This window comes from Pan paniscus, chromosome X, assembly GCF_029289425.2.
Source record: "Pan paniscus chromosome X, NHGRI_mPanPan1-v2.0_pri, whole genome shotgun sequence".
Taxonomy (NCBI): Eukaryota; Metazoa; Chordata; class Mammalia; order Primates; family Hominidae; genus Pan; species Pan paniscus.
The window spans coordinates 40,100,457-40,107,002 of NC_073272.2; positions in this window are offsets into that span (position 1 = coordinate 40,100,457).

Genomic DNA, 6,546 nt, shown 5'->3' on the forward strand with positions numbered 1-6,546 from the left:
ATGTTATGTGTATCAAAAGTTCATTTAGTTTTTTACTAGTGAGTAATATTCCATTGTGTGGATATACCACAATTTGTTCATTCACCAATTGATGGGAAAGTGGTTGTAAGAGAAGGAAATTTGGGTAAAAGATCATGTAAATCTATTAGCTTGGCTTTATGAATAACAGAAGATGTGAAGAGAGTGAGATTCTTGCTAAAATATTCTTTAACTCAGCAACTAAATCTCTGTCTTCTTTTCTGTCTCTGGGCCTGTTGCTTCTTTTGTTAATTAGTAATAATTTTATTATATAAACCTAAAGTACTTTAGATTTAATTAAATTCTCATTGGCAAATCAAAGCATGCCATATTTATCATCTTTGGCTCAAATATCATCCCTGAGTGGCAGGCAGATGGCAGACTGTGTTATCCTCTATCAGTTGAAAAGGAAACCCCTGGAAGTAAGTTAATATTTTGGGCTTTAGCAGAAAGCTGGGACTGAAACTAGGAACACAACATACATTTTCAAAGCCCAAAGTTTCTCTCCCACTCTCTTCCTATACCTTTATTCTGAAAGAGGGGGAGTGAACAGAATAGCCAAAGTACTGCCTCCTTCCCCTCGTCCCCACCCCAATTTCCTCTTCCCACTTCAACCCAAGCAGCAGATCTTTAATCTATTTTATATATTGAGCTTCCAAGTAAAATTTCATTTGCTGAAATATTTCTCAGGTTAAGAAAACTATTGAAAACCCATTGAACCAAATCTCATAGGAAAATTAGGATTATTTGTTTTAAAACACAAACTTCAGTGATATAATAATGTCTTTCACTTACATGGCACTTTCTACTTCTTTAAAGAGCTCTCACAGACATTTCATTTAGCCAGAAGAATAAAGCTAATCAATAAATGTAATTAATTAAGACTATACATTCACAAATGTCTTAAGTCCAATTAACATTTAATTATCCTTGTTAATGGGAAATGGACTGAGTTTGTGTGTCCAAGATCCACACACAAGCTAAAAACTTAATTACAGCAAGTGGTTTCTAACTTCTGTCTCATTTAACTTTGGCTGGAGGTACTAAAAAGTACCCATAGTGGTTAAAAATTTTTTTAAGGCAATGTATATAGGTTGCATTTCCTATCTCTTCTACAAGAGAAAGGTGGTGAAGTAAAATAAGAATATTGAGAACATGCATCTTTTAAACACACAAAAAATAACTTTCCAAAAAATGACTGCTAGAATTTGATATGATGGTGACACATAGTTTTAAAAGTGACTTAAAAGTCTTCCAATGGGCAAATACTAAAACATCAACAACAGTATAGCTTACCTTTGGGCAACTATTGAGATCAAGAAGTCAGGCAAGCCATGTACCTAAGCACGGCAACAACTGGTCCCAAGTTGCCTGGACAGTTATAGTTAATTTTTGTTCTGGCATAATTGTTAATAGCTCCTTCTTTCACTCTCAGAAGTGTCCTGATTTGGATGATAAATTATATGGTCATCCTGGCTATAAGGAAACAGCACTGAACCATGACTAAGATGAAAAAAATATTACTTTTTCCCATTTTTCCTTCCTCAAAATTTGAGCATCTGCTCAAACTGGCTTTTTTTGTTTTTGTTTTTGTTTTTTGAGACAGAGTTTCACTCTTGTTGCCCAGGCTGGAGTGCAGTGGCGCAATCTTGGCTCACTGCAAACTCCGTCTCCCAGGTTCAAGCGATTCTCCTGCCTCAGCCTACTAAGTAGCTGGGATCACAGGCGCACGTCACCATGCCCAGCTAATTTTTTTATTTTTTATTTTAGGAGAGACAGGGTTTCACCATGTTGGCCAGGCTGGTCTCGAACTCCTGACCTCAGATGATCTGCCTGCCTCGGCCTCCCAATGTGCTGGGATTACAGGCGTGAGCCACTGCACCTGGCCCCAGACTGGCTTCTTTCATTATCTAAACTATAGATATAATGAGGTTTCCTCTCCTTTCTACTAATTTCAATCAGTGGTTTGAAAACGTGGGCATTAATCAGAATCACTGAGAAGCTTAAAAATACCAATGTCTGAGAAGAATCTTGGAACAATTAAGTCAGCGTCTCTGGAGGTGGGACGTAATCATTGATACTGATTAAAAGATTCCCAGATAATTCTAATATGCAGCCAGGGTTGAGAATCATTGATTCTGACAGTCATTAAATAATTATTTCTATTACAAAATACCTGGTATTGTGAGTGATGTATGAAGTTTAAGATCTCCTTGGGGAAAAAGAATGTCCCTGCCCACCATACTTGACCATGGCATACCTTTGGCTCCATCCTCTGGGTAGCCAAAGGGGCTGCTCATTCCTGTTATCTTCGGATCACACAAAGAGTAATAATTCTATTTTTTCTTCCAAAATCTTCATTGTCTGCAACGATAATACAGCAAAGCCAAATGAAGACCTCCTTTGGCCTGGGATAAAGGCACTTTAAGTGACAGTGATAGAGGCATTTGAAGGGACCTTCAAGTTGGCCACTCATTATCTAATGGAAGCTCTGACATTCTGAAAGCTTAGGCAATTGAAGCTAGGTGGCAGTCCTGCTTAGCAATTAAAGGAGACACCATAAAGACAACTATAAAGATTCACACAGAAGAAAACCAAAAATGACTTGCCACTGATTTAACACCAACATAGGATCAACAGGGCAAAACTAACTTGCTGTGTTGTGCCTTTAGATACAGTCTTCCTCATTAAAGCTCAGGAATTTCCTTAAAATTATAGGCAACTCTTAAAGTCTGATGCTTCTAAATAGGCTCCATGACCTCTTTACATTCTAGTTTACCGGAAGTTAACCCTACTCCCTTATGCAAATGTCTGCAAATAGACACTGGTGAATCTTTAATCTTCTATAAAATGAAAGAATATGAGGAAGTTATGGAGAATATTGAGAAGCATCTGAAATGGTAATGCTTGTGATACACAAAACCATGACAAACTGTGATTCTTTTAAAATTTGTCTATAAAGATGTTTACCAAAATATTCACAGTGTTCACCTCCAGGTCAGATGATTTGTGGGGATTTTTATGTTCTTTCTAATACTTTTCTGTTTTATTTAACTTGTTTTACAAAAAGCGTATGCCATCTTATTTAAAAATTTTACTGTTTTTATGAGTGTCAAAATGCTGTTTAACTCACTGAAGTCCATTAGTGATTAGATAATTAGCAGATCATGACTGTTTTCTGTGATGTCTATTCTCAGCCCAAGGCTTGCTATACTTTAATTGATGATTCCTCTAATTAACATTGTTAATGGATGACGCTAGTGTGTGTGCATCCCAGACAATCAATAGATTGTGCTTATACTTGCTCTAATTTGAAAAGTTCACCAGAAGTAGATGTTTTTGTTTATTTGCTGCTGTTTTAGGGAATACCCAAGATGAAGATAGGGTCTGTTGAGTTGCATAGATTTCATACATTTTAAAGTGTTTAACAAACTATCCCTTAGATAGAATTTTAGAAATTATAAAAGAAATTGCTATATCAGAACTAAGAGCTCAGAAAGATTTAATAATTCTTCTAAACACATGTTCATTAAATTATTTGAGTTAAGCACAGTATATTAAGGAGTGAAGTTAGGAATACAACTGACAGTAACAGTTGAGTATCCCAATGGCTGAGCAACTTCTCTCAAAAATAATGTGTGATTAGATATTGAGTGAGATTTTTCTGTTTCCCTGGAATTAAAGTTAAGGCCTAAAGCTGATAATAAAAGACTAAATAGTACCCTAAATCTAAGTTTAGATAGCCATCTAGAGTTGAGGCCAGCTGCTCCACTGCAAAGAATATGAACTGGAAATTAAAAAAAAAAAAAAAACAGACCGTACCCTTCCCTTCTCTTAGTATATACTATGGGAGAACTCAGGGAGAGTCCGTGACTCTATATCTGTAAAGTAAGCCGTTGTGACCCTTCACCATCACCATCAACCTTTCTCTGATTGACCTCGGGGCGAGGGTACTTCCCTTTGTCAAAACCAAGATGGGAGTTTCAAGAGAATCACTCATAAAGTTATAGCCTGTTAGAAAAGGAGACTGGAATTTCACTCTCTCATTGGATGTCTCCTTAGGCCAGACAACTTGCTGGACTGTCCCTGGAGGAGGGAAATGAGAATTGGGAGGACGTGGCAAGGTAGATGACTACGAAACAGAGAGGGTGCCAGGAACAAACTCCACTTAAATTCATGTTTCCTGAGAGGGCCATAAGATAGGGCCCACATTAGCAAAAAGAAAGTGCAACTGGGAGCCTCGGTCCTGCAGCACCGCTGCAGTATGGGAAGCAAGAGGCTGAGCCACAGAGGAATGTGTTGTGATAGCACGAGCTGGGAGATCTAAAGAGATAATCTAGAATGTTGCCCAGAGATGGGAGATAAAATCTATTAAAGAAAAGGTTAAAAGACATGGTGGAACACAACTATTCAAAGAGATAATGGATAAGAATTTTCCCGAATTGTTGACAGGCCCAAACCTCATTATAAAATTCTTATAAATCCCAAACAGGAAAAGTAAGAAAAATCCACATCTTCATATATCTTGGTGAAACTGTGAATTAACAAAGACAGAAAATATCCAAAGCAACCAGAGAGGAAAAGACTAACAAACACTTATAAAAGGATGACTGTCAGACCAATAGCCACCATTGAAGCCAGAAGGCAGTGGAATATCTTTAATATTCTGAGATTAAGTAACTGTCAAATTGGAATTTCATACCCACGGAAACTATATTTTAAGAACAAAAATGAAAAAAACTTTTTTTAGACAAAGAAAAATAAAAGGCTTTTATCAGTAGATCGTCATTAAATTCTAAAGGATTGTCATTCAAGCAGGAGAAAATAATGGCAGACATAAAGTCTGAAATGCAAAAAGGAATAATAATGGATAAAATCCAAATTGAGAATATAAAAAAAGTGAATATAAAGATAATAACATCTAATCTTTAAACTTAAAAATAAGATACAATTAAAATACGGGACAACTATGTAAGTACACAGGATGATCATCAGAGATAATACCTGCAGGAAACAGCTACCATTCCTAAGACGGGGTGGGAGGGGTGGGAACAAATGGAAGTAATTATCAGGACCTAGAAGCTTGGAGGCAGGAACCCCAGCCTTCTAGGAAGGGGTGCTGCCTGGCTGGTGCTAGCATTTCAGGAGCTTGAAGAGGCCCTGCAGAGCTGATCCTCAGACCTCTGAAGAATGTGTACTCTTGGCTGCTGCTGTTGTCTCTCAAGGGGCAAGATCAGTCAGTTGTGAGAATGCCAAAGAAACTGGAGATAAGAACCAACAAATTGATGTTGCTGGGGCAATGTTGCCAGGAGCATTATGCAAAAATGAGAAAGAATGGTCTCTTCTCCTGCCTTACAATATCCCTATAGGGCCCCTGACTTAGTCTGTGTAGTGTTGCTATGAAGGAATGCCTGAAGGGGAGTAATTTATAAAGAAAAGAGGTGTTTTTGCCTCACAGTTAAGTAGGATGTAAAAGGAGCATGGTGCCAGCATCTGCTTCTGATGAGAACTTCAGGCTGCTTCCATTCATGGCAGAAGGGAAAGAGGAGCCATGATGTGCAGAGATCACATGGCAAGAGAGGAAGCAAGAGAGAGGGGAGGGAGGTGCCAGGCTCTATTTAACAACCAGCTTTCATAGGAACTAGTATAAGGAGAACTCACTCATTACCATGAGGATGGCACCAAGACATTCATGAGAGATCTGCTCCCATGACCCAAACACCTCCTACTAGGCCCTACCTCCAACACTGGGGATTGTCTTTCAACATGAAATTTGGAGGGGACACACATCCAAACCATGTCATTCAACCCCATTCCCACATATTCATGTCCTTCTCAAATTGCAAAATATAATCATCCTTTCCCAATAGTCCCCCCAAATCCCATTCCAGCATCAACTCAAAAGTCCAAAATCTCGTCTGAGACTCAAGGCAAGTTCCTTGCACCTATGAGTCTGTAAAGTCAAAAACAAGTTATTTGCTTCCAAGATAGAATGGTAATACAGGCATTGGGTAAACATTCCCATTCCAAAATGAACAAATCAGCCAAAAGGAAAAGGTAAAAGACCCCATACAATCTGAAACCCAACAGTGCAGACATTACATCTTAAAGCTCTAAAGTAATTTTTGACTCCATGTCCTACATCTAGGGCACACTGGTGTGAGAGGTGAGCTCCCAAGGTCTCAGGCAGCCTGACTCCATGACTTTGCCAGGCTCAGCCCATATAGCTGCTCTCACTGGTTGGAGTTGAATGTTTGTGGCTTTTCTAGTCTGAGGTTGCATGCTGATGGTGGCTATATTAATCTGGGTTCTGGAGGGTAGGGTCCTGCTCCTGTGGTTCTACTAGGCAATGCTCTAGTGGGGACTCTCTGTGGGAGCTCCAAGCCCACATTTCCCCTTGGTATCACCTTAGTAGAGTCTCTCTGTGGGGGCTTCACAGCTGTGGCAGGCTTCTTCCTGGGAGTCCAAGCTTTCCAATACATTCTCTGAAATCTAAGTGGAAGGCACCAAGCCTCCTTTACTCTTGCA